This window comes from Thalassophryne amazonica, chromosome 8 (assembly GCF_902500255.1).
Source record: "Thalassophryne amazonica chromosome 8, fThaAma1.1, whole genome shotgun sequence".
In the NCBI taxonomy this organism is placed as follows: Eukaryota; Metazoa; Chordata; class Actinopteri; order Batrachoidiformes; family Batrachoididae; genus Thalassophryne; species Thalassophryne amazonica.
Window position 1 is genome coordinate 102,834,153 of NC_047110.1, and position 25,260 is coordinate 102,859,412.

Sequence of the window (25,260 nt, forward strand, 5' to 3'; positions counted from 1 at the left end):
ATAAAAATTCAAAAAGAAAAAATAATATAGCACCTTCAACTGCACCACAGACTAAAACAGTTAAATGTGGTCTATTAAACATTAGATCTCTCTCTTCTAAGTCCCTGTTAGTAAATGATATAATAATTGATCAACATATTGATTTATTCTGCCTTACAGAAACCTGGTTACAGCAGGATGAATATGTTAGTTTAAATGAGTCAACACCCCCGAGTCACACTAACTGCCAGAACGCTCGTAGCACGGGCCGAGGTGGAGGATTAGCAGCAATCTTCCACTCCAGCTTATTAATTAATCAAAAACCCAGACAGAGCTTTAATTCATTTGAAAGCTTGACTCTTAGTCTTGTCCATCCAAATTGGAAGTCCCAAAAACCAGTTTTATTTGTTATCTATCGTCCACCTGGGCGTTACTGTGAGTTTCTCTGTGAATTTTCGGACCTTTTGTCTGACTTAGTGCTTAGCTCAGATAAGATAATTATAGTGGGCGATTTTAACATCCACACAGATGCTGAGAATGACAGCCTCAACACTGCATTTAATCTATTGTTAGACTCGATTGGCTTTGCTCAAAATGTAAATGAGTCCACCCACCACTTTAATCAATCAATCAATAAATCAATCAATTTTTTTATATAGCGCCAAATCACAACAAACAGTTGCCCCAAGGCGCTTTATATTGTAAGGCAAGGCCATACAATAATTATGTAAAACCCCAACGGTCAAAACGACCCCCTGTGAGCAAGCACTTGGCTACAGTGGGAAGGAAAAACTCCCTTTTAACAGGAAGAAACCTCCAGCAGAACCAGGCTCAGGGAGGGGCAGTCTTCTGCTGGGACTGGTTGGGGCTGAGGGAGAGAACCAGGAAAAAGACATGCTGTGGAGGGGAGCAGAGATCGATCACTAATGATTAAATGCAGAGTGGTGCATACAGAGCAAAAAGAGAAAGAAACAGTGCATCATGGGAACCCCCCAGCAGTCTACGTCTATAGCAGCATAACTAAGGGATGGTTCAGGGTCACCTGATCCAGCCCTAACTATAAGCTTTAGCAAAAAGGAAAGTTTTAAGCCTAATCTTAAAAGTAGAGAGGGTGTCTGTCTCCCTGATCCAAATTGGGAGCTGGTTCCACAGGAGAGGAGCCTGAAAGCTGAAGGCTCTGCCTCCCATTCTACTCTTACAAACCCTAGGAACTACAAGTAAGCCTGCAGTCTGAGAGCGAAGCGCTCTATTGGGGTGATATGGTACTACAAGGTCCCTAAGATAAGATGGGACCTGATTATTCAAAACCTTATAAGTAAGAAGAAGAATTTTAAATTCTATTCTAGAATTAACAGGAAGCCAATGAAGAGAGGCCAATAATCATACCTTAGATCTTGTTCTGACTTATGGTATGGAAATTGAAGACTTAACAGTATTCCCTGAAAACCCCCTTCTGTCTGATCATTTCTTAATAACATTTACTCTGACCAGCAGTGGGAAATAAGTTTCATTACAGTAGAAGTCTTTCAGAAAGCGCTGTAACTAGGTTTAAGGATATGATTCCTTCTTTATGTTCTCCAATGCCATATACCAACACAGGGCAGAGTAGCTACCTAAACTCTGTGAGTGAGATAGATTATCTCGTCAATAGTTTTATATCCTCATTGAGGACAACTTTGGATGCTGTAGCTCCTCTGAAAAAGAGAGCCTTACATCAGAAGTGCCTGACTCCGTGGTATAACTCACAAACTCGCAGCTTAAAGCAGATAACCCGTAAGTTGGAGAGGAAATGGTGTCTCACTAATTTAGAAGATCTTCACTTAGCCTGGAAAAAGAGTCTGTTGCTCTATAAAAAAGCCCTCCGTAAAGCTAGGACATCTTACTACTCATCACTAATTGAAGAAAATAAGAACCCCAGGTTTCTTTTCAGCACTGTAGCCAGGCTGACAAAGAGTCAGAGCTCTATTGAGCTGAGTATTCCTTTAACTTTAACTAGTAATGACTTCATGACTTTCTTTGCTAATAAAATTTTAACTATTAGAGAAAAAATGACTCATAACCATCCCATAGACATATCGTTCTCTTTGGCTGCTTTCAGTGATGCTGGTATTTGGTTAGACTCTTTCTCTCCGATTGTTCTGTCTGAGTTATTTTCATTAGTTACTTCCTCCAAACCATCAACATGTCTTTTAGACCCCATTCCTACCAGGCTGCTCAAGGAAGCCCTACCATTAATTAATGCTTCGATCTTAAGTATGATCAATCTATCTTTATTAGTTGGCTATGTACCACAGGCTTTTAAGGTGGCAGTAATTAAACCATTACTTAAAAAGCCATCACTTGACCCAGCTATCTTAGCTAATTATAGGCCAATCTCCAACCTAACTGATCATCTGCAGAGGAATGGTCTATTTGAAGAGTTTCAGTCAGGGTTTAGAATTCATCATAGTACAGAAACAGCAATAGTGAAGGTTACAAATGATCTTCTTATGGCCTCAGACAGTGGACTCATCTCAGTGGACCTCAGTCCTGCTTTTGATACTGTTGACCATAAAATTATATTACAGAGATTAGAGCATGCCATAGGTATTAAAGGCACTGCGCTGAGGTGGTTTGAATCATATTTATCTAATAGATTACAATTTGTTCATGTACATGGGGGATCTTCTTCACAGACTAAGGTTAATTATGGAGTTCCACAAGGTTCTGTGCTAGGACCAATTTTATTCACTTTATACATGCTTCCCTTAGGCAGTATTATTAGACAGCATTGCTTAAATTTTCATTGTTACGCAGATGATACCCAGCTTTATCTATCCATGAAGCCAGAGGACACACACCAATTAGCTAAACTGCAGGATTGTCTTACAGACATAAAGACATGGATGACCTCTAAGTTCCTGCTTTTAAACTCAGATAAAACTGAAGTTATTGTACTTGGCCCCACAAATCTTAGAAACATGGTGTCTAACCAGATCCTTACTCTGGATGGCATTACCCTGACCTCTAGTAATACTGTGAGAAATCTTGGAGTCATTTTTGATCAGGATATGTCATTCACAATGCGCATATTAAACAAATATGTAGGACTGCTTTTTTGCATTTGCGCAATATCTCTAAAATTAGAAAGGTCTTGTCTCAGAGTGATGCTGAAAAACTAATTCATGCATTTATTTCCTCTAGGCTGGACTATTGTAATTCATTATTATCAGGTTGTCCTAAAAGTTCCCTGAAAAGCCTTCAGTTAATTCAAAATGCTGCAGCTAGAGTACTAACGGGGACTAGAAGGAGAGAGCATATCTCACCCATATTGGCCTCTCTTCATTGGCTTCCTGTTAATTCTAGAATAGAATTTAAAATTCTTCTTCTTACTTATAAGGTTTTGAATAATCAGGTCCCATCTTATCTTAGGGACCTCATAGTACCATATCACCCCAATAGAGCGCTTCGCTCTCAGACTGCAGGCTTACTTGTAGTTCCTAGGGTTTGTAAGAGTAGAATGGGAGGCAGAGCCTTCAGCTTTCAGGCTCCTCTCCTGTGGAACCAGCTCCCAATTTGGATCAGGGAGACAGACACCCTCTCTACTTTTAAGATTAGGCTTAAAACTTTCCTTTTTGCTAAAGCTTATAGTTAGGGCTGGATCAGGTGACCCTGAACCATCCCTTAGTTATGCTGCTATAGACTTAGACTGCTGGGGGGTTCCCATGATGCACTGAGTGTTTCTTTCTCTTTTTGCTCTGTATGCACCACTCTGCATTTAATCATTAGTGATTGATCTCTGCTCCCCTCCACAGCATGTCTTTTTCCTGATTCTCTCCCTCAGCCCCAACCAGTCCCAGCAGAAGACTGCCCCTCCCTGAGCCTGGTTCTGCTGGAGGTTTCTTCCTGTTAAAAGGGAGTTTTTCCTTCCCACTGTCGCCAAGTGCTTGCTCATAGGGGGTCGTTTTGACCGTTGGGGTTTTTCCGTAATTATTGTATGGCTTTGCCTTACAATATAAAGCGCCTTGGGGCAACTGTTTGTTGTGATTTGGCGCTACATAAATAAAATTGATTTGATTTGATTTAGTCTGAAGGGTCAGTAGTCTGAAGGTTCAGTAGTTCAAAGGTTCTTCAGTAGTCTGTGTGTGTATTTACTCCAAATCACAATTCACAGAGTGACCTGTGGAGGTTGGATAACTGACATTTCAATTAAATGCCAAAGTCTTAATTACAGAATATTGTATATGACATTTTCAGTGTATGGTGCATCTTTATAACAAGCGAAGTTAAAAAGTTAAACTAACATTCACTCTCACATCACAGATGAAAGAAAGATCTTTTCAATTGAAATTAAAAGCACATCAGCTTGTAGAGCAGCCGACTGAAACTTGGCATCAAAATATATTCATTTATTGACCCGAACGTTCGGACTAGTGAACCTTCGGACTAGTGAGATGTTCCTGTGTTATAGAATAAAAGCAACAGAGGCCTGAGTTGAAACCAGGATCCTGCAACAAGACATCATGAATCACAAACAAAGACCTACTTTACGTGTTCCTGCTCGAACAGGTCCACACGCTGTACCAGCGCTCCTATATTAATTAATCCATATACAACTGCACATTATTATGTTAAAAGATGCAAACACAGCCCAAAAGAAGAGGTCTGCTGGGCAACACTTTCAACAGTGAAGATGCAGGAGGTTATTTTGGAGCTTAGGGATATTTGACAGACCCACTGACTCGCTGATGGATCTAACGATGAACAGACAGATGGTCCATCCTGTTCATCTGTTAACACATTAACTCAATAACAACAACTCAAAATCAATAACTGCTATTGTCTTGTATGAACGTCTTCAAAATAAAGGGCACATTGATTAAAATCTGGTAAACATTAATGCACAAGATCAGTAGATCAGCAGCAGCTCATGTAAAATCCCATAGACACACTTGCCACCTGCTGCATGCTTAGTGGATGGATGGATGGATGGTGGAAATTAGGAGCAGGTGTGGTTGTCAGTTTCTGCTCAGAAATGTACTAAATCAGAGAAGTAAACCATTATTTTCTGATTGTTTCACAGTGGTTATGTTCTAAGCAGCACCTCCGCACAACCCTGCTGAAAGGATTTTGTCTGAGAACACAAGAGGCAGTTGACGGAGGAACACAGTGAACATGGCGGCAAAAGAGACCATTTCTGTGGCTAAACGCACAAAACCAGAGAAATAAACTTATTTTCTGAATATTTAACACAGTTACTTTCTAAAACTGAAATAACACGTTCACAAACTCACAACTCTGCAGAAAGGGATTTGTATGACTGCAGCTGAAGCAGACACTGTGAGCCGAGCTGTTTGAGAGTACAGTGATTCAAACATGGATTCATCATCGTGTTCATTAACAAAGCTCTAATTTATCCAAGAATTATTTATGGTGGTCTTCTATATTTCACATTAAACACACATACATAACACGCACAAAGGTGTCAGACCCCCTAAAATGATCTGGAAATGGGCTTTAAGTCATTATTTACCTGCAATGACTGTGTCAACTTGTATATCGTTTTTACAATTTTATCAAACTAGACAGAACTTGGCGAAATCAAAAGTGTATTTAATGTTATTATTATTATTATTGTAGCTCGGACGGCCATCTGCCTGTTGGCGTGTTTGAAGGCATGAGTAACGCATGCTGCCACTGAGACCGACTGCCCTCACAGAAAGGTCTTGGGAATAAAACGCAAAACCTGAGAAGATCTGAGGCTCTGTGTGATCTGAGCTGCAGCTCCGAGGGATTTCTTAGGAGCTTCTCGGCTCTTTAATTCTCTTCGGTTGGAGTTCTGCGACCTCTGTCTGGTCTGCAATGTGCTGCCCATAGCAAACAACAAACTCACTGCAGAAACTTTTAAACTCTGTGAGGTTCAAACCACAAACACCACAGAGACAACAGCAGTGAAAAGACGAGGAGGAGTTTAAAGAATCGCAAAGAGATCTTCGGTTTGGCCGCATGCATGAGCCCATCTTCAGTTTCACTCTGGTGTAATAATGGTGTCATATCGCTAACAACCTATTGCTTCACTGTCAGTCATCGTTTCAAACTAATGCTGTGAGACATCCACAATGTGCAATATCTGTGGGCTGAAGAGTGGGGGCAGTAGTACAACGATGATGCAAAAAATACAGAAAAGTACAGAGAAGAAGAAACTACAACAAGTAACATCACAGACTCACCCTCAGTGGCTGCATCCTTCGAAGGCTGCATTTGTCGTCCAGTCATGTCATAAGTGGCGTGACTGTGCTGTTCAAAGGCTCTGATGAATGCAGTAGAAGTGTTTGGCCTTCTATCCCCCCAAAACAAATCATACAACAAATATATCCTTTGTGGCCCAAATAGAGTGATGGTGTTTTTCCCCTCAAAGATAAAATTATTATTATTAAAAAAAAACAACAAAAAATGCAATTGTATATGTAAATAAGTAATCAAATCAAATCAATTTTATTTATATAGCGCCAAATCACAACAAACAGTTGCCCCAAGGCGCTTTATATTGTAAGGCAAAAGCCATACAATAATAGTAATGTAACTACAGTATAAATAGGTAGTGAAAAATTCATATTAAACTACAGGATACGCCCACTACGCTAGCTTGTCGCATGCAGCTGTCAAGGTTGCTGGGTGGCAAGAGGTTGGGCTGGGAAAAGCTAATGATGCATTATGCAAAACAGCCTCTGCGGTCACGTCGTGGTACGTCGTGGTATTGAGAGGACCCAGACTTTGAAGGATGCGACTGCTGAATTGGGATGCAGACATCTCCTACTATAGTCGTCAGAGAAGTTTTTCGCTTGCGGTCACCAGAGGGTGCTGTGGTCCGTTGGAATTGGTGGACGAGTTGTGTGCCGATTATCTCTATTCTTCAACAATAACTGCAAGCGTTCACGTTGTTTTTGATTTAAATTACATAACACCTGGTAATAAATTTTTCCTTTGTCTACGGGCAAAATAATCTCCAGCTTGGAGTCCAGAATTTCGTTTGACAACTATTTCACAATAATGATGTAGCTCTCAGCCAATAATAATTTCTTGATTTATTAACATGTCTTTCATAGTGGAGAATTACACTATTTCTGGGAAACCTTTTTGCAAGGATTATTTGGTAGCAGTTGGAGTGTGTTGACCAAGGACACAGAAAAGTAGAGTGACTGGAAATCAAACCGAGGTCCACATGTTAGTCATCCAGTTCCTTATCCCACTAAGTTACCTGCTCTATGAGCCTGGAACTGAAACTATAAAACTGTGCAGCAGATCCAGATAACATGTCATAAAATCACCCTGAGAGATGTTGTTGGAGGTTTGCGCTGTGAGGCTCGCTTGTTCTTCTAGTTGCTAAACGTTGCACCAACATATTCTCAAAGTGAGGAAGAAGGCGTGAAATAAAACATTGGTTTTATAAATCCTACCGGTCCAAAGCTGTTGCTGTCCAGACTGTGACCGTGATGATCCCCCTCGATCCACAAGTGGCCGTCAGGAACTCGTACGTATCGGTTCTTGTAACCCAGAGTCCTGAAGAGGTGGACAGAAGAAAAGGGGGACGCGTATGTCAAAATTCATGATTTTTCAAGACTTTAGAATAGACAGAACTTTATTGATTTGTTGGGAGACTCCCTCATGGAAATTGAGGTTCCAGCAGCACTGTGTAGCAGCACACAGGGTAAGAAGCACACAGAGTATAAAAAGTAAAAAAAGAAAGAAAAAAGTTTGCAAATATAAATAGAAATACACAATATAAATACCAGATATACTGATCAATACTGGATTACTGGCTACTACTGTTCCTCTCATTCTCATTCCTGACCTCTGTCTTCCTGTTACTCCTTAATAATTCCTTTCCATGAGAGTTAAAAACATTCTAATGTCTCAGGCACTGGACTGGACAGAGATCCTGGTCTGTTTAACCCATGTTGGTTTTGCCACTTGTTAAGTGAATAACTACAAGTTCAACACTTTCTCCACATCTAGATACACCATCAGATGGCCGCATCCAGGAAGTCAATAAAAGCTTGGATCTTAGTCTTGATCCAGGACAACTGCAAACCCAGACACTCTGATTGTTAATTCAAAAAAAGAAAAAGCTAATGATTCAGGAGAAAAGGGTGACAAAGATCTTCAGTGGCTGACAGAATCTCTGGGACAACAAACAATCACATTAATTTCATTATCCCTCATCATCAGCCATGAAGCCCCCCGCCGCAGCGTTGCTTCCCGTCGCCGCCATGTTGCTCAAACAAAGACCTGATCTGAGGTCTGACTCAGCTGAATGTGAACTGGAGGATCATATAATCCTGCAGCTCATTCAGTCTGGCCATGGGGTTTATGAGGAGAAGGTCCAGCGCCCTTCATCATCCTCTGGACCGTTATGAGCTTGTTCCAGCCCCAGTATAACATTTAATGGGGGCACACTGTGAATTATGGCCACAGTCAACTTTTTAAAATAGAAATTTGTTTTATATTTAATTTCAGGAGTGCAGGTTCAGGAGAACTGACAGACGATGACGAGGCTTTCCCACACATAAATACTGACTTAGCCACGGCGGGTGAACTTTTACAGGAATAAAAAATAAAGAAGGTTACAGAGTACATGGCACCAGTTCTTTGCTACATCTGTAAACTGGATTTTTTTTTCTTTAACAGAATCAAGGTTGATTTATTTCACTGTTTTTGTCTGGTTGAGATGAAGAACACAGAAACAGAACAGCCAGAGAAAATATTCATAGTTATGCAATCAATCTGCGTATTTATATTAATCCTGGCTTTAGGTTCTGATGAAGCGCTCTACTTTTCTGCAGTGTGCTTCACACATATTATCAATTCCTCACATGTCCCAGAATGCCTTTCAGCTGAGCTCAGTGGAGATGTGTGACCTTGACGTTATCTCACCCCATGAAATTAAGCAAATATCTCTTGATCAGCCGCACGCCAGGGTGATATGTGGCAGCACGGTGAATGAGCGGGTAGCAATACTGCATCATGATTAGAAGGTCCTGGGTTCAAGTCCAACCTGGTGCTCTCTGTGTGGAGTTTGCATGTTCTCCCCGTGTTTCCGTGGGTTCCCTCCGGCTTCCAAAGACATGCAGGTTTGGTGAACTGGAAACTTTAAATTGTCAGTAGACGTGAGAGTGAAGGTGTCTGTCTGTATGTGTCAGTCCTTCCATCGACTGACAGCCTGTCCAGGGTGAACCCCGCCTCTCACCCAGTGACTGCTGGGATAGGCTCCAGCACAGCCTAGATTTGATCTGGTTTCTTGGATGAACATCCTTCTCGGTTCCACTCAGCTGGTGATGCAGTAGGGTAGACAGTAGCTGCACTGGTCACAAATTTGTCTAAATACAGCCACAGAAGCCTAGAACTCCATCAGAGTTGTCTGGATGTCTTGGTGGCTTCCCTCACTCGTCCCCTTCTTGCACAGTCACTTAATTTTTGAGAAATGCCTACTTGACACACAATTACCAAACAGTACCATAGTGCTGTTTTTCTTAAAAATGGATGTAAATGAAGTCCAGGACATATTCAGTAAAGTGTTCATGTGTTCATCCACTGATTAATCTGGCTGTAAAACTGATGGCCTATATGAACAATAGTCCCTACATTTAGTTTGTCTAAGTACTTTTTGGAAATGGAGTAAGGAGTTGGGGTACCAACATTGAGCTGTGGGTTTGATTCCTGGTTATGCTACATCCTCATTGTTTGGGTTAATAGGGTTCTAATAAGGAATAGTTTGCACCATCTGTCATGGTTAGTTTTCACGTTACAGAAATTGGAGCAACCTTAACTTTTGACCCCTGTACAAACTGAAACTGATCTTTGTCACCATTGTTGCCATTTTTACCCCATAACTCCAAAACATTCCATCATAGATAGTACAAACTATACTTTTTTGGAATTGTTATGATCAGACAAATAATGTGATATAGGTTTAGGGATGGGTATTGATAAGAGTTTATTGATATCGATACCATTATTGATTCCACTTATCGATCCAATTCCTTATCGATACCTCTTTACAGGTTTTCTATGTCTTCGGGTCAAAGAGCTTTTTCTTATCGTGCACCCGCTCTGTGGAACGGTTTTCCTGCAACCGTGAGGCAGTCAGAGTCTGTGGACATTTTTGTCAAGAATTAAAGCCTATTTTAATTTTCTTTCTTATGAATAGTTTTTAGTTTTTTTTATCTGTTTTATTCTTTTACTTCTGTTTTTAATTATGTATTTGAATTTTTAAATTTTGATTTATTTATTTTAATGTTTTTTATGTTGAACTGTTCTATGTGAGGCGTCTTGAGACAGCTTTTGTTGCAATTTGGCGCTTTATAAGCCAATTAAACTGAATTGAAATAGAACATTTTATTGAGTCTTAAAGTAAATAAATATGAAATTGGTCACTGGATCCTTAAACCTTCTGTAGTTTTGTCAAAAGTATTTCCTTTCAATGTCTTTTTTTTGTCTTTTTTGAATGTCTTTCCATACCTCTGAGCTGAGCTCTTGCAGCTGTGCTGCACTTCAGGATGTAATTCATAAAGAATGCAGCACGTCTCATTTTGAGATGAAAAAACATTTTAGTCGATTGTAGTTTCTTGTCTGTATTACAACGTTTGTAAAAGGTGTCATTTTATTTAAAGCAGTGATTTGCTTTGAAGTTATTAATTCCGACCAGACTCTGTCTCGGCAGAGAGCCGCGCAGCGTTTAAAGCTGTGCCAATGGAATGGAGGATGATTCTTGTTTCTTGACTGCAACAAGACAAGAGTCCCAGTTAGTGACTTTAATCCACACAAAAGTGACTCACGATATTTTAATGGCTTTGAGAGGGGCTAAGAAGCGGACTCACTGTTTCTGAAGAGAATCAAAGAACCAACGAGCTAGTGGATTGAAGCATTGTTTCATTGGTTCACGCTTCAAAGTGGAGTCGCGCTGCAAAAACAGTTGATTACAGAGCCGCTGCAGGGTCTGTAATCAATGTAGACGAATGATCATTTTACCGACAAACACCCTCAAAAGCTGCTCTGAAGGACCGATAAGGGAATCGTTAAGCAAAAAGACTATTGATATCGGTGGCTCGAATAATTTCTTAAAGATACTCGAAAAGAACCAGTTCTCGATACCCAACCCTATATAGGTTTCAACGTGAATGGAGCATTTTTAAATTTTGACCCCTGTGTAATTCTTCATTGACCCCTACCTGGCTACAGCTACCACCCTGGGCTGTCTTTCATACATTTTTGTGTAGGCCATGATACACTGAGGCTGGATTCTGAGTGTCGTTTAGTCACCTTCAGTGGTACTGATTAGGTCAAAATTGATGACTGGCTCATGGACTAATCCCAACTGCTCAGCGTGATGTTAACCAGTGAAACCACCTGGTGGAGCGGGTGCACCCCACTTTCTGGAATCAGTTTGACACCTATGGTTTAAAATGTAAATAAAGTGTATTTATGAGTTAACGTGGCTTCATTGGAGATTCTCCCGGGCCACAGTTAACACTCCCCACTTAGTGCTCTCTGGCCTGAGAACAGCGATGGAGATTTATGTAGGCGGCCTTTCAGTTTGGAGATAAATCTGTAAAACAATCCTCTCTGCAGCAGACAGTTACTGTATGTGGCTGGCAGACTGTCTGGATTAAAACTGATTTACCTCCAACGGGTCCGCCAAAGACAATGCATGAAGACAGCCAGCGTTGTCAGTGCGACCTCCGCCAGGGAAGCCATTACAGCCCTGTTAATTATTCATCCCCTCCCCCAGCCCGTGCCCTGTAATTTGCGTGGTGGCAGCATATGCAAACAGCTCCCGGGACCACTCCCACGATAACGGCGTGTTAGGAAAATCTGAACACGACTGAATCAGACTCCCTTCTACATCTCCTCAGCGTCTGATCGTGTTTCCCGTCTGTCAGCAGGACTGTTTTAACTTTGGTTGTCAGACTGAGGTCAATAAATATTGGGACATTGATAAAGTAGTTATTATTTTAAAAATCTATTCTCAAAGTGATCCTGACATTTAGAGGTTGTTGTCACTTTTGGCTGATGGAAAGCAGATGTTATTCCAACACTTCAGCACACTGACATAGTCTGTACACAGTTTTATATTTCTTATGAAATGTGCAACGCTTTTTATAAGCGTAGCCCCTGCAGTGTAGACTTCGCCTACATAAACTAAGCTCAAGCTGGGAAGGGCGGTAGAAACTATTTAACCTGGAACCCTCTTATCCTCAATTAACACCAACAGCCATTCTGCTACAATAACGAAGACGACGAAGAAGAAGAAGAAGAAGAAGAAGAAGACGAAGAAGAAGGCGGCGCCAGTTGGTACTTTAACATTTCCCATAATGCCCCTGGCTGCCCCCAGGGCTTCCCAGAATCCACCGTGGCACCAGCAGAGTTCCAGTGTCTCACAGCACATATAAACAATCCCTCACGGGGATGTGAATAGCGTTGATCCAGCGAGTTCACGGGTGATTATGACACATTCTCCCAAGTTGAGAGGGTTATCTAGAGGAGGCGTAGCACCTGTGACAGACTTCTGCCGCACCCCAATGTTGTCTTGTTGTCCATATTTCACGAGGTGTGTTTACATTGCACCCTAAACTGGAACTCTGCTGAAATTGACCTCTTGTGTGAGTCATGGACCGCGAGATGGCGCGAGATTCACAACTGCCAAACAGCAAATAAAGGCCCCGAGGCCCTTTAATGCTGGTGTTTATCCCTGAATACTGTAGAGTGAAGCAAATGAGAGCCTACAACTCTCCCATGATAGTGCGCCAGTCCATCGCAGGTTACTTCTCCAACCAAGAAGAAGTCATGTATAGACCCTGAGGCCCCTTGGTGCAGGTGCTTATCACCAGATTAAGCCACTTGAAGCAGATGAGAGTCTATCACTCCCCTGGATGTAGCAGGAGTCAGCCTACACCAAGCTTGGTCTTCACATCAACCTGAAGAAGACACAGGTCCTGTATCGGCCTCCACCTAACATGGTCAATACAAAGCTATCCTGCTGTGCAAATACATGGACTGATCCTGGAGAATGTGACCAATTTTTCTTACCTGGACACCATGTGTCATCAAACGCCAACATCGATGATAAGGTCCAACACAGGCTCAAGCATGCAGGTTTAACCTCTGTGTTGTTTATGTGTCTCTTCACTCTGTCGCACCACCTTTGGATACAAACTCACGGCTTCCGGCACGGGAGGCGGACGCGCTGACCAGAAGCTGCTGGGCAGTGAGGTTTACTGACTACTACATGCACAGCGCCTCCTGCTGGCCTCTGTCACACAGTAACTGCCTTCAGACGGCTTTGCACCCATGTTTTTAACAACAGAGACCTTTGACACAAGATGAAAATCCTCATGTACAAAGCTCTTGTCATGCCAACCCTGCTGTATGAACCTGAGAACTGGACCACCGACCGCCGCCAGCTGAAGACCCTTGAGGGATTTCACCACCAGTGCCTGAGGAGTATCTTCCCTATCAAATGAGAAGACTACCATACCAAGATCAGGCAACCTAGCTGGAGTCAGGCTCCAGAGCATAGTGTGTTATTATCAAGGACCAGCTTCAGTGGGCGGGTCACATTGTTAGGATGGGTGACATCTGACTTCCCAAGATCTTTTACTACCAGCTGAGCAAAGGAAAATGGCCCAGAGGAGGGTAGAAGAAACACTACAAGAACCTCCTGAAGCACAATCTCCATCAACTGGAACTATCGAATCAGTTGTGGAGCAGTGACGCACACGGGAGTGTAAATCTTCAACAAAATGTGGACGATCAGACTGTACAACTCCTCACTCAGGGGGAGGAGGAGTAACAGGAAGACAGAGGATGGGAAGGAGAGGAACAATAGTACCCAGTAAACCAGTAGCGAGCAGGATTTCTGGTATTTATATTTGCAATTTTTTTTTACTTTCACTTCTGATACTCTGTGTGCTTTTTACCCTCTGTGTTGCTATACAATGCTGCTGGAACCTCAATTTCCCAGAGGGAGCCTTCCCAAGGGATTAATAAAGTTCAACCTAATCTAATCTAATCCCATCTGGGAATCTATCAAGAGACAATCTTCCTCACCACCGACGGATTGCCACAATAACAACGAGCAGCAGTCTGTCACAAGCTACTTCCCCAGCCAAGACCAGGACCCATTTACAGCTTGGAGGACTGGGACAATGTAGATGAAGTCTTTTGCCCAACGATACAGACATGTAGTACGAATGGTAATCAAACCCTGGTCTGCATATTGGTACCCCAACTCCTGAACGTCTGAGCTACCTGTTCCACATTGGGCCAGAGAAAACATACTTATGTGCCAGGCAAGATGTGACAGACCTCACGACTGTTAACAGAGGTTAATGAGAAAAAAAATGCCTCCAGCATCCTCGCATTGTTTACTTGTGTATTTAATTATTTCTGCAAGAACGTCCTCCATAGATTATGTGAACAAATACAGAGGTTCTCAATACCCTCATCATACGGCGAGTGAGTAAAGAAACAGACTGAGAACACGATGGTCTGTAATGAATATTAAAAAAAAGACTTCCGATAATCAGTTGGCAAATTTACAAAACTGTATCAGAGTGAGCCGTGTGGCCCATTCTCCCACTGTGTCTCATTATCAGAACTATAGAGTTCATTTCCTCAGGAGAACACAGTGTAACAGATGTAAGAACAGCTCCCACATCTTCCTGCAGCTAACGCAGAGAGAACAGTGAGACTCACGGCCACCGAGCACACATATGAGATTGTCCCAATGCCGAGGTCAAGACACCAACACAAAAAAGTCAACGTGAGGGATGATGAGTTACGTGTGGGCTGTCAAGATCACGTCAGCAGGCCACAGGTCTTTCTATTATCGTGGCGCTTTCCCTTCACTCTACACTCGATTACTGAAACCACTGACTGTCCTCCACTCAGTCTCATGACCATCAGAGTTAGGCACCAGTAAAGTCAAGGACCTGATCCTCGTGTTCAGGAGGTGGACACGTCTTTTCTACTTGACAAGATTGTTCTTCTCACTATCTGTAATATCTTTATCTTATCTTTTATCTTCACACATTTATGTTCTTTTTATATTATTGAAGCTATGTTGGGGAGGTGATGGTCTAGTGGTTAAGCGTTGGGCTTGAGACCAGAGGATCCTTGGTTCAAATCCCAGCTTGACCGGAAAATCACTTGGGCAAGGTCTTTAATCCCCTAGTTGCTCCCCGTGTAGTGATCACCTTGAATGGCAGCACCCTGACATCGGGGTGAATGTGAGGCATTATTGTAAAGCACTTTGAGTGTCTGATGCGGATGGAAAAGTGCTATAAAAATGCAGTCCATTTACATTTACATTCCTAACTAAAGCCCTGTATGGGTGCCATTGACGTTCTGGGCAACAAAGTCAGAATGGTGTCGTACAATAATAATATTAATAATAATAATAATAATAATAATAATATCACAAAAATGTATCAAGCACATTTCACAATACCCAAGGACACTTTACACAAAGTGGAGTATAGGGTTAAAGACAGGCCTTAGTTTAAAATGTATTAATTTGACCTTTATTTAACCTGGTAAAATCAATTGAGAACCAATTCTCATTTCCAGTGATGATAAATGAACAGATCAAGATTTAAAATGCTAGACACATAATGTGATTTAATGAATTTTCTTTAAGGAATAGAACACAAGAAGAGATAGATAGTGTGGGTGTGGGTGGAGACAAACTTTGCCATTTAGTTGAATAAGAAAGTCTGTCCAAACTTTTGACAGGAAGTGTAATTGGTAAATATGAAACCAAACCCTACCTGACCCCTAACCCCTTACTGTCAATATATGAGGAGTTGAGAGTGAAGATGTGTATGTTCGGTTTACCAGACTAAGCCATGGACAGACTCCAGGATGCCCAGAACTCAGCTGCTGGGGTTCTTACTCAAACCTCTTCAGAGTAGGTAACCTCCCTGAATGCCACATGGGAAGCAACATACCTGATGATGGATTTAATGTGAGAGTAGAAAGAGAAGGTGGAGTCCAAAATAACACACAGGTTATGGACCTCCAGGGATGGAGAAATGGAACAGCAATCCACATTGAGGAGAAGATCTCCAGCATAGCAGAGCTGCCACAACATTTGTTTGCGGTACTGTTTTGTGTGATCTTGAGTGATAAAACTGAAAAAGTTTACTTACAGTACTGGGATAAGGGGATAAAGGGTGTTTGTGTCTCGGTAGAGCTAAGTACGTGTACTTGGTACTTGGTAGCATTTTATTTGCTGATGATACAACATTATTTTTCTCTGGATCAGAGATACAGAAAGTAGCACAAATGATAAATACAGAGTTGAAAAAAGTTAAATATTGGTTTGATATAAACAGATTGTCACTAAATCTTAATAAAACAAATTTCATATTGTTTAATAACAGAGTAAAAAAAAATGATGTGTCATTAAAAATAGATGGAATGGACATTCAAAGGGTAAAAGAAGCGAAATTTTTAGGAGTCATGATTGATGAAGATTTTACATGGAAGTCACACATAAATTACATAAAAGGAAAAACAGCGAAAGCCATTGCTGTTTTGCATAAAGTAAAATATTCATTAAATAGTTATGGATTATTAACACTGTATAATTCATTGATTGTCCCATATTTAACTTATTGTGTAGAAATCTGGGGATCAACATGTACAACTTATACACAACCTTTATTTATTTTGCAGAAAACAGCTTTAAAAGTGATTAGCAACAGTCATTTTAGAGATCCATCTAGTCCATTGTTCATTAAGTATAGGGTACTTAAATTTCATGATTTAGTTGATTTGAAATTATTACAAACAATGTACCAAGCGAATAACAATACCTTACCATTAAACATTCAAAATATGTTTGAAAAAAGAGTAAGTAGTTATAATTTGAAAGACATAGAAGTCTTTAAAAAACCAAGATTCAGAACCAAGATAAAGGAACGGAGTATTGCAGTGAATGGTGTAAAATTATGGAAGAACCTCAATAAAGAAATCAAAGAATCAAGGTTGTTTAAATTATTTAAAAAACGTATTAAACTAGATGTATTTAGTAAATATGAAACTATAAAATAAGTCAGTGGGCTGTGACAAAGCCAAAAATGTAATCTGTTAATAATGTTTAGAATGTTTGAAGTTTAAAATGTAATCTGTAGGGATGTAATCTTCTACATAATGGTTAAGATTATGAAATAAGTCGGTGGCATGTGACAAAGTCATAGAAACGTAATCTGTTAAAATTATGTCGATTAATGATGCTTGATATTGCAAGATTGTATTGTAAAAAAGGGGCAGAAAATATAAGACTTGTTCTTCCAATCTGCTCCTTTTCATTCAGCGGTTTGTAATGTTTTGTTATTTCTGCTTTTCTGTTTTTTTCTTTTAAATGAATGAAATAAATATTAGAAAAAAAAAAAGAAAAAAGTATGTAATTTAGTGATGGTCCTCAGAATAAATCATGTAGATTAAACGGCAACATGAAAGTGCTTAATTTCTATTTTACATCCATATTTAAAGGCCACATCCTGACAACGCCAGGTTCAGCATCACAGTGTTTTTGAAGGAATTTATTCCCAGGTTGATTCACACAGACAAGAGTATGAAGAGATCTTCTATCAATGTGAAAAGAACTGTTCAATTAATCAAAAGTATATTAATTATTGCCTGACTGATTAAATGACAAGTTGAAATTAAAGATACTCAGTTACTTTTATAGTTTTAATGAGAGTCTTTTAAAATGTGCTGAGAATTGCAAAGTTTTGATTTTAGTTGTATGTAGGTATGTAGCTCCACAAACCTCCTGCTGTGTGTGTGTTAAAAAATTCTATATACGTATAGAAAATGGGTGAGTGGATCCTTGTCATTTGATTGGTGCTTTTTATGTCACATGACATGGATTATTCGTCACATTTGTGTTGCATTGCATTAGAGTGCAGTTTAGTTCCATTTGGAGTGCAAATTTGGTTCCATACGTTTGGTAACTTTGCACTCTGCACACACACACACACACACACACACACACGTGCACACGCGTGGATGCACATATGCACACAACGCGTGCGCGCACACAAAACAAATCCACTGCGCTGTAAGCCATCTGACGTGATTTTTTTCGCTGCACTGAGGAAATATAGTCTTTTTTTTTCTTTTTCTTTTTTTTGGTAGTACACGCACACACAAGTGCGCCTTCCCACTTCCTGCTTCCCGCAGTGTGTGCACACTCACACAAGCCGGGCGGCGCTTAGCTTTTAAACAAACATGGCAGAGTTTGTTTTGCTGACGGATGACAATTTGAAGCACGGCATGGCGGACTTCATCGTCACAATTATTTTTGTACTCCTATTTAAAGTTTGTGTTGGATTGTTGATGTCAAAGTGGCAGTGACGCACCAAAACTGGATTAATTTCTGACAATATTCTTTTCGCAGCACTGAGGAGGTACCAAAATGTAAGTCCCTTTTCTGTTGTTTGTAAATTAATATAATATAAAATGAGAAGGATCTACGAGGGCTGTCCGTAAAGTATAGGTCCTTTTTTATTTTTTTCAAAAACTATATGGATTTCATTCATATGTTTTTACGTCAGACATGCTTGAACCCTCGTGCGCATGCGTGAGTTTTTCCACGCCTGTCGGTGACGTCATTCACCTGTGAGCACTCCTTGTGGGAGGAGTCGTCCAGCCCCTCGTCGGAATTCCTTTGTCTGAGAAGTTGCTGAGAGACTGGCGCTTTGTTTGATCAAAGTTTTTTCTAAACCTGTGAGACACATCGAAGTGGACACGGTTCGAAAAATTAAGCTGGTTTTCAGTGAAAATTTTAACAGCTGATGAGAGATTTTGAGGTGATTCTGTCGCTTTAAGGACTTCCCACGGTGCGAGACGTCGTGCAGCCGACGCGGCGCGGCGGCACAGGAAAAACACCTCCGTGTTGATAACCATTTGTTAAAATCCAGTTGGCTTTTGATGGCTTTCAGTGGAGTGAGTATATGAGAAATTGTTTATCAGCTGGAGATGTTCCAACTTGTCCTTAAGGCTTCCAGCAGAGGTGTTTTTCCTGTGACGGAGCATCGCGGCGGCTGCGAGCCGACGCTGCAATCCGCCCGCACGTCTTTCATTAAAAAAATCTCCTTTAACAGTGGAATATCCGGATAAAATGCTGAAACCGACTTCTTCTGAAACTTCTCTGTTCTCTCACGACGTCCTGGATCAACAGAGCCTGAAATGTGGAGGTTTTAAGCTTGAAACAGGCTGATGACGCTGCCTGACAGCGCTGAGCGACGTCTCGCACCGTGGGAAGTCCTTAAAGCGACAGAATCACCTCAAAATCTCTCATCAGCTGTTAAAATTTTCACTGAAAACCAGCTTAATTTTTCGAACCATGTCCACTTCGATGTGTCTCACAGGTTTAGAAAAAATTTTGATCAAACAAAGCGCCAGTCTCTCAGCAACTTCTCAGACAAAGGAATTCCGACGAGGGGCTGGACGACTCCTCCCACAAGGAGTGCTCACAGGCGCCACCGACAGGCGTGGAAAAACTCATGCATGTGCACGAGGGTTCAAGCATGTCTGACGTAAAAACATATGAATGAAATCCATATAGTTTTTGAAAAAATAAAAAGGACCTATACTTTACGGACAGACCTCGTATTTTAGCCGTTATATAAAACAAATAATGAATGTTTTTGCATTCTTTCAATGGAACGAATATTTAATTAGGTGAAAGTTGGAACATGCCATTCAATGAATATTTGTACCATTGAACTCATAAACATTAATTATTTGTATAATATAGAATTATAATGTGAATATGAACCCACTATGTAGCAGCAGTAGTAGCGGTACGTCTTTGCCACAAAGTGATGGCGGTAAATCTGATTAGAAATCAGCGTGATGCACTTGTGACTTTGGGCGATATGACAGAAACAGTCATGTAATTACCAATCAACAGGTTACTTCAAGCCGTATTTAATAAAGCCGTTTCAGAAACATATCGGCTGTTCTGTTTCTGACGGTCTAAGCGGTTCGGCGAATCGCCGTTGCTTCCTACCTGATGAAGTCTCCCTCCAGACCAATAACCCGCTTAATGATCTTCTGCTGGGGGTTCTTGGGGGACCTGAGGGCACAATAACCACAGATGAAGCATTCAAACAAGACAACAAAAATGAAAAGAGCGCGATGAAATCAGCTGAGTGAGCTGGTTTTTGTGATTTCAGATCCAGCCTCAGCCTGCAGCTGATCTTCAATCACCTGCAGGTTGTCTGAAATACACATATAATGTCTAAATAAAAGTCATGATTTTAAAGCAAATTCATCATTTGGTTATGTTTTATGAAGCTCTGACAGAAATCACACTAAAGACAGACAGCAGCACAGAGTTATTTCATTTTAAGGAGATAAATTTATTGATTTGTTGTTAGTTTCTTTTCTTCGTCAACTGTTCAACGTGTGACAATAACCTGCCTCAACTTCCTGTCATTTGTCTGGAAGTTCAAATCATCCAAAAAGTGTTTTCACACTGCAAATAAACTGGATCATGGTTCAGTTTGATTTGGTTCAAGATAACCTCTTTTGGTTGGACCAAATTTTGGTGCTTTGTTTGGGACCTTGGTACGAGACAACTTTCACACCTACTATTTTGGTTTGGCCCAAACTGAAAAGTCTGAAGGTTTGATCAATCGATTTATGTTTGAAAGGACACTCAGTCTCATGTTTTAACTAGGGATGTCCCAATCCGATCACATGATCGGAAATCGGGCCCAATCATGTGGTTTCAGACTTGATCAAAATCGGACGTTGCGTCGATATAGATTTTATCCTCATTATTTTGATCAGCTCTATTTCAAGCTCATTATTGCAGATTAATGGGCCTTTCACGCGTCTGAAGCGTCAAGAATTGGTCTAAAAAGCATTATTTTCAATGAGACGCATTGCTTTTTAGATACATGAGAAGCGTCGCGTCAAAAGCCGAGCTAAAGCGACGCTTCTGACGGGAGCGCACACTGCCGCTTGTCGCAGGCTGACGTGATCAAAGTTCAACCAAATCCAACTTCCGACGCTCTGAGCTGTGACGTAGCTTTGCGCTGTCTAATAGGAACGATGCATTGGGCGAAAACATGGACGACTTAGTGGCAGAAACCACTGATCTGTACAAAACAGATCAGTGCAGAAACCACTGATCTCTACAAAACAGAAACGTGTCACAGGACTGCTCATTTATAGAGAAGTTTTCTGAAGAAAAATCCTTGGAAATGTTTTTTGTTGTTGTTGTTTGTTACCTCAAAATTTCTGATTACTATTTTAAAAAAAATTTAGAACACTTGTAATTAAAATAGCTAAATCAATACATGGTTCTTTAGAAACCTTTCTTCTGTAAATTAAAACCACCTGTTATTTCAGATTATATAATTTCTTGTTTAACATACGGAACCTTGGACATTTATTTTTAGACAAATAAAATAACATGGAAATTTGTACATTTTTTAAGTCTGGTAGATTATTACTTGATTGTTCAAGCTACCTCAAGTAGTGCACTGTTTAAGTGATAAATAATAAAATAAGATGATTAAAATGAAAATCAGATGATTCAGAATCGGATCGGGGCCAAAAAAACCTGATCGGGACATCCCTAGTTTTAACATCTTTAAAATCTAAAATTTTACTGCAGTAGTTAAAAACTCTGTTATGGTTGTCTAGATGACGAAGCACCGCGTTCTGATTTTGAGCAAAAAAGAAGCAGCCTCCCATTTTTGGTCCTATATGTTAAGTTGTTCGACTTCTCAAAGGAAAAGAAGAGTACTGCACTGTTTGTATTGATGAAAGTAAAACCCTTTTCTTGTCCTCTACCTCACTCTGGTGCCATCATGTTGGGGATGACATACCTCAGATAGTTTCGTTCACAGGTACATGTTGACACTTGGCAGCAATCTTGAATCAAACACTGAAGCACATTATTGATAACCCACTCTTATTTATTCCGTTCTCCAGACAATCCTGTCTCGGAGGTCTACAGACAATTCCTTTGACGTCATGCTTGGTTTCTGCTCTGACATGCACTGTCAACTGCAGGACTTTATCAAGTTTGGCTGGCAGAGCAGGCCAGACGCAAATACAAGATGCAGGTACACAGCTCAGTAGAGTTAAAGAGTTTACTGGGTTCCTATGCTGGAGTTGATACACAGAAAGGCAATCCAAAAAGAGCAACAGTAACAAAACCATCAGGCTTAGGCGTGGTCGAGGTACACAGGCAGGTAGTACAAAACACAATGAGGCAATCACAGCAAGGCAAAAACTGAGCTGGAAAGAGGCACAAGGCACTTCGATATAGTGAGGGACAAGAGCAAACTGAGGCTTAAATAGCACCCAGGTGACGAGGTGCAAATCAAGAACAAGTGTGAGGGAAACCTCCAGAACCGGGGTGTGGTCAGACAGAGAGAAACGCCCACCACCAAGAACCAAGACAGAGAAGCAAGAAAGAGCAGGACAGAGAAAACCCAAGCAGAAAGACAGAGCAAGAGAACAGACAGATCATAAATACAAACAAAAACAGAAATATAACAGAACACATACCACCAGAAGGCCGAATCCTGACAGGTGTGTGCCTTTCCAAATCATATCCAATTAACTGAATTTACCCCAGGTGGACTCCAGTTAAGCTGTAGAAACATCTCAAGGATGATCAGTGGCAGAGTATTAAATGTCAAGACTTTGCAAAATAAGGACCACCATGATGCAGATAGTACAAAAGCACAGCAGAAAAAAAATGCAATAGTGAAACTAGGTGAAGGTCAGTCACTGAACTTGACCTCGACCTTCAAGAGAAGTATCTTTGCTCCCAATTTGGTAAATGCCTATTATTTATTTCAAACGTTATTGTGAGTACAGTGCTGCAGACATTTTTGGCCCTATGACCTTCAAAATTAGGTCAAGGTCAGTCATAATTGAAGGTGTTCTAGACGTTGAAGGGATGCATGTTTGTTGCAAACTTGATGAACCTGTCTGAAATCCTTATTGAGAGTACAGTTTTCAACACACAGAGAGACTAGCTTTGGCTCTGTGACCTTCAGTATTTAGACAAGGTTGCTCATCATCAAACTCGAGCCAGACCTTTAAGGGAAGCATCTTTGCTGCAAATTTGGGAAACCTGTCTCAAATCTATAAAAAGTTATAGGGAGTACAGAATTTCAGACAGATAGCATTTCTATGTCTGTCCACCAGGGGACAAGAATGAAGAACTATACAGACCTTGTGGTCCATTAGGATGGTGCGTATCCCCAGAAACTGTAGTGTGAAGTGGATGAGAGGTTGGGACCCCAGTCCAACACAGGTTACTTCCACAACCAGGTAACCTGTTAATGTTACCCATTAACAGGTTACTTCCACAACCAAGTAACCTGTTAATGTTACCCATTAACAGGTTACTTCCACAACCAAGTAACCTGTTAATGTTACCCATTAACAGGTGGGTGGACTGAGACTCCTCAGAAGTATTACTTTCATTATGAGGGAGTGTCAGCTTTGACATTTTGGCCCTGTGGGCCGTTTTTCTGTGCATAATCCAGCAGGCAGGTGCATGAGTGTTGAGTAACTGGAGAAGACCAAGGGGACACCCACACTTGACCTGGCTGTGGCAGATAGATGGCTGTTTGAGAGATGTGGGAATAGACTGGTTGCCTGCCTGGGTGGTTGCCATCCAGCACACAAGGCGGTTCCATGATGTTGTGGATGTGGCTAAGCGCAGCACCAGCGCATGCTCCCAGACGTTACTTGACTTGGACTGAGACAATGCAGATGAAGCGTCCTGTTGAAGGACGGGTACCCTGAAGTGCAGACCTGGAATCGAACCCCAATCTAAATATTGGTAGTCCAACTCCAATCCCACACTGCCACCTGTTTTTTTTTTTTTTTTAGTGAAGAAGATCATTTAAAACAAATATGCATTTCAAAACAAATATAAACAAATATCGAAGATTTGCATTCCAGGTTCAGGTTTCACATCAAAGGGCTGTTTCAGATCCAGAACTGATTTAAAGATCCAATTCAGACACCAGTTTGAAAAAGTGGCTCTGTGAAGGACTCTTACTCTCTCCCTCCTCTTCTTTCTCCTTTCTCCTGTACTTCCTCCAATTCCTCCCCGTTGCTGTGGGGACAGATGGGCTCACGGCTGACTGACAGCTCCCTACGCCAATTGGATTCCCGCGTGCTGAGCGCACATTGGCTGGGCTCTGGGGAGCTGGAATCCATCGGTGTGTGTTTCAGTGTGCACGGCTGCTGTGTTTATGCCGGTGTGTGTAATTGAGTGATGGATGAGCTCCCCTCCAACAGCAGAGGAGAGGAACACAGCCCATCATTCACTCTCAGGGTCTCTCTCTCCTCTCCTTTAAATTCTCTCTCTCTCTCTCTCTCTCTCTCTCTCCTCTCTCTCTTTCCCTCCAAGTTTCTCGCCCTCACACAAACACAGCATGTAGGAGGCTTCAGTTCCTCCTCTCCTTCCTCTCCATCCCTATCTCACTCCTTCTCGCCACCGTTGCCGCGGCGAGAGAAGAGAGAAGGTGTTTGTTCTTGGAGATATTCAAATAAAAACTGGGAAATAGCTGTTTGTGCTGCTCCTGCTGGATGTTGTCATGCAGTGCAGCGTGGCCACGCTGCTGCTGCTGCAGACATGCCGGGAATACCTGCTGAATATCCACTGCCGCGCGGGACGTGATGGATCCTGCTTCTGCTGGTGAGTGAGTGAGTGTGTGTGTGTGTGTTTTTGGGGGGACTGCAGCAGTCCTTGAGCGCTGTGGTGGCTCAGCCTGTGATTCTGACAGCTGAGGGGATGGTGAGGTTGGAATCGGGGTTCAAGACTCTCGCCCGTCACTAGGTTTTGGCTCACGGAGGATCTGTAACGTTCCCTGTATTGTGTCTTATTTCAGGCCATTTGTTGTCAGTTCCGTGGCGCATTCCCTGCGATAGAGTCACCGTCACTCCACAGGTTTGTCCCCTTGAAGTCAAAGATGAGTCAAACTGCAGAATATCAAACAAGCCTTTGTGAGTCAGATCAAATCGCGGAGGATCCGGCGAGGACAGGAGTGAGCTGCACCAAATGTCTCAGCCAGGTTTACCCGTGTAAAATACAACCCTCATGGGAACCCGAGGCGCTAACGAGGTGAAAGAAGCCTCGTTAAGCATCTTCTGCTCTGCTTAAAGTCAGAGCAGACAGAGTCAGGAGAAACCACAATGCTGCTTCCACTTGGACGGGTGCAAGCAGAGTTGAGACATGCGGGT

The 25,260-nt window shown here is 41.5% G+C and overlaps 1 protein-coding gene across 1 annotated transcript in view; it reads right to left on the reverse strand.

The window, feature by feature from the left end:
- Window positions 1-25,260, reverse strand: part of immp2l (inner mitochondrial membrane peptidase subunit 2) — a 355,846-nt gene that overhangs the window by 1,272 nt on the left and 329,314 nt on the right. The gene's annotated exons all lie outside the window — the stretch shown is intronic.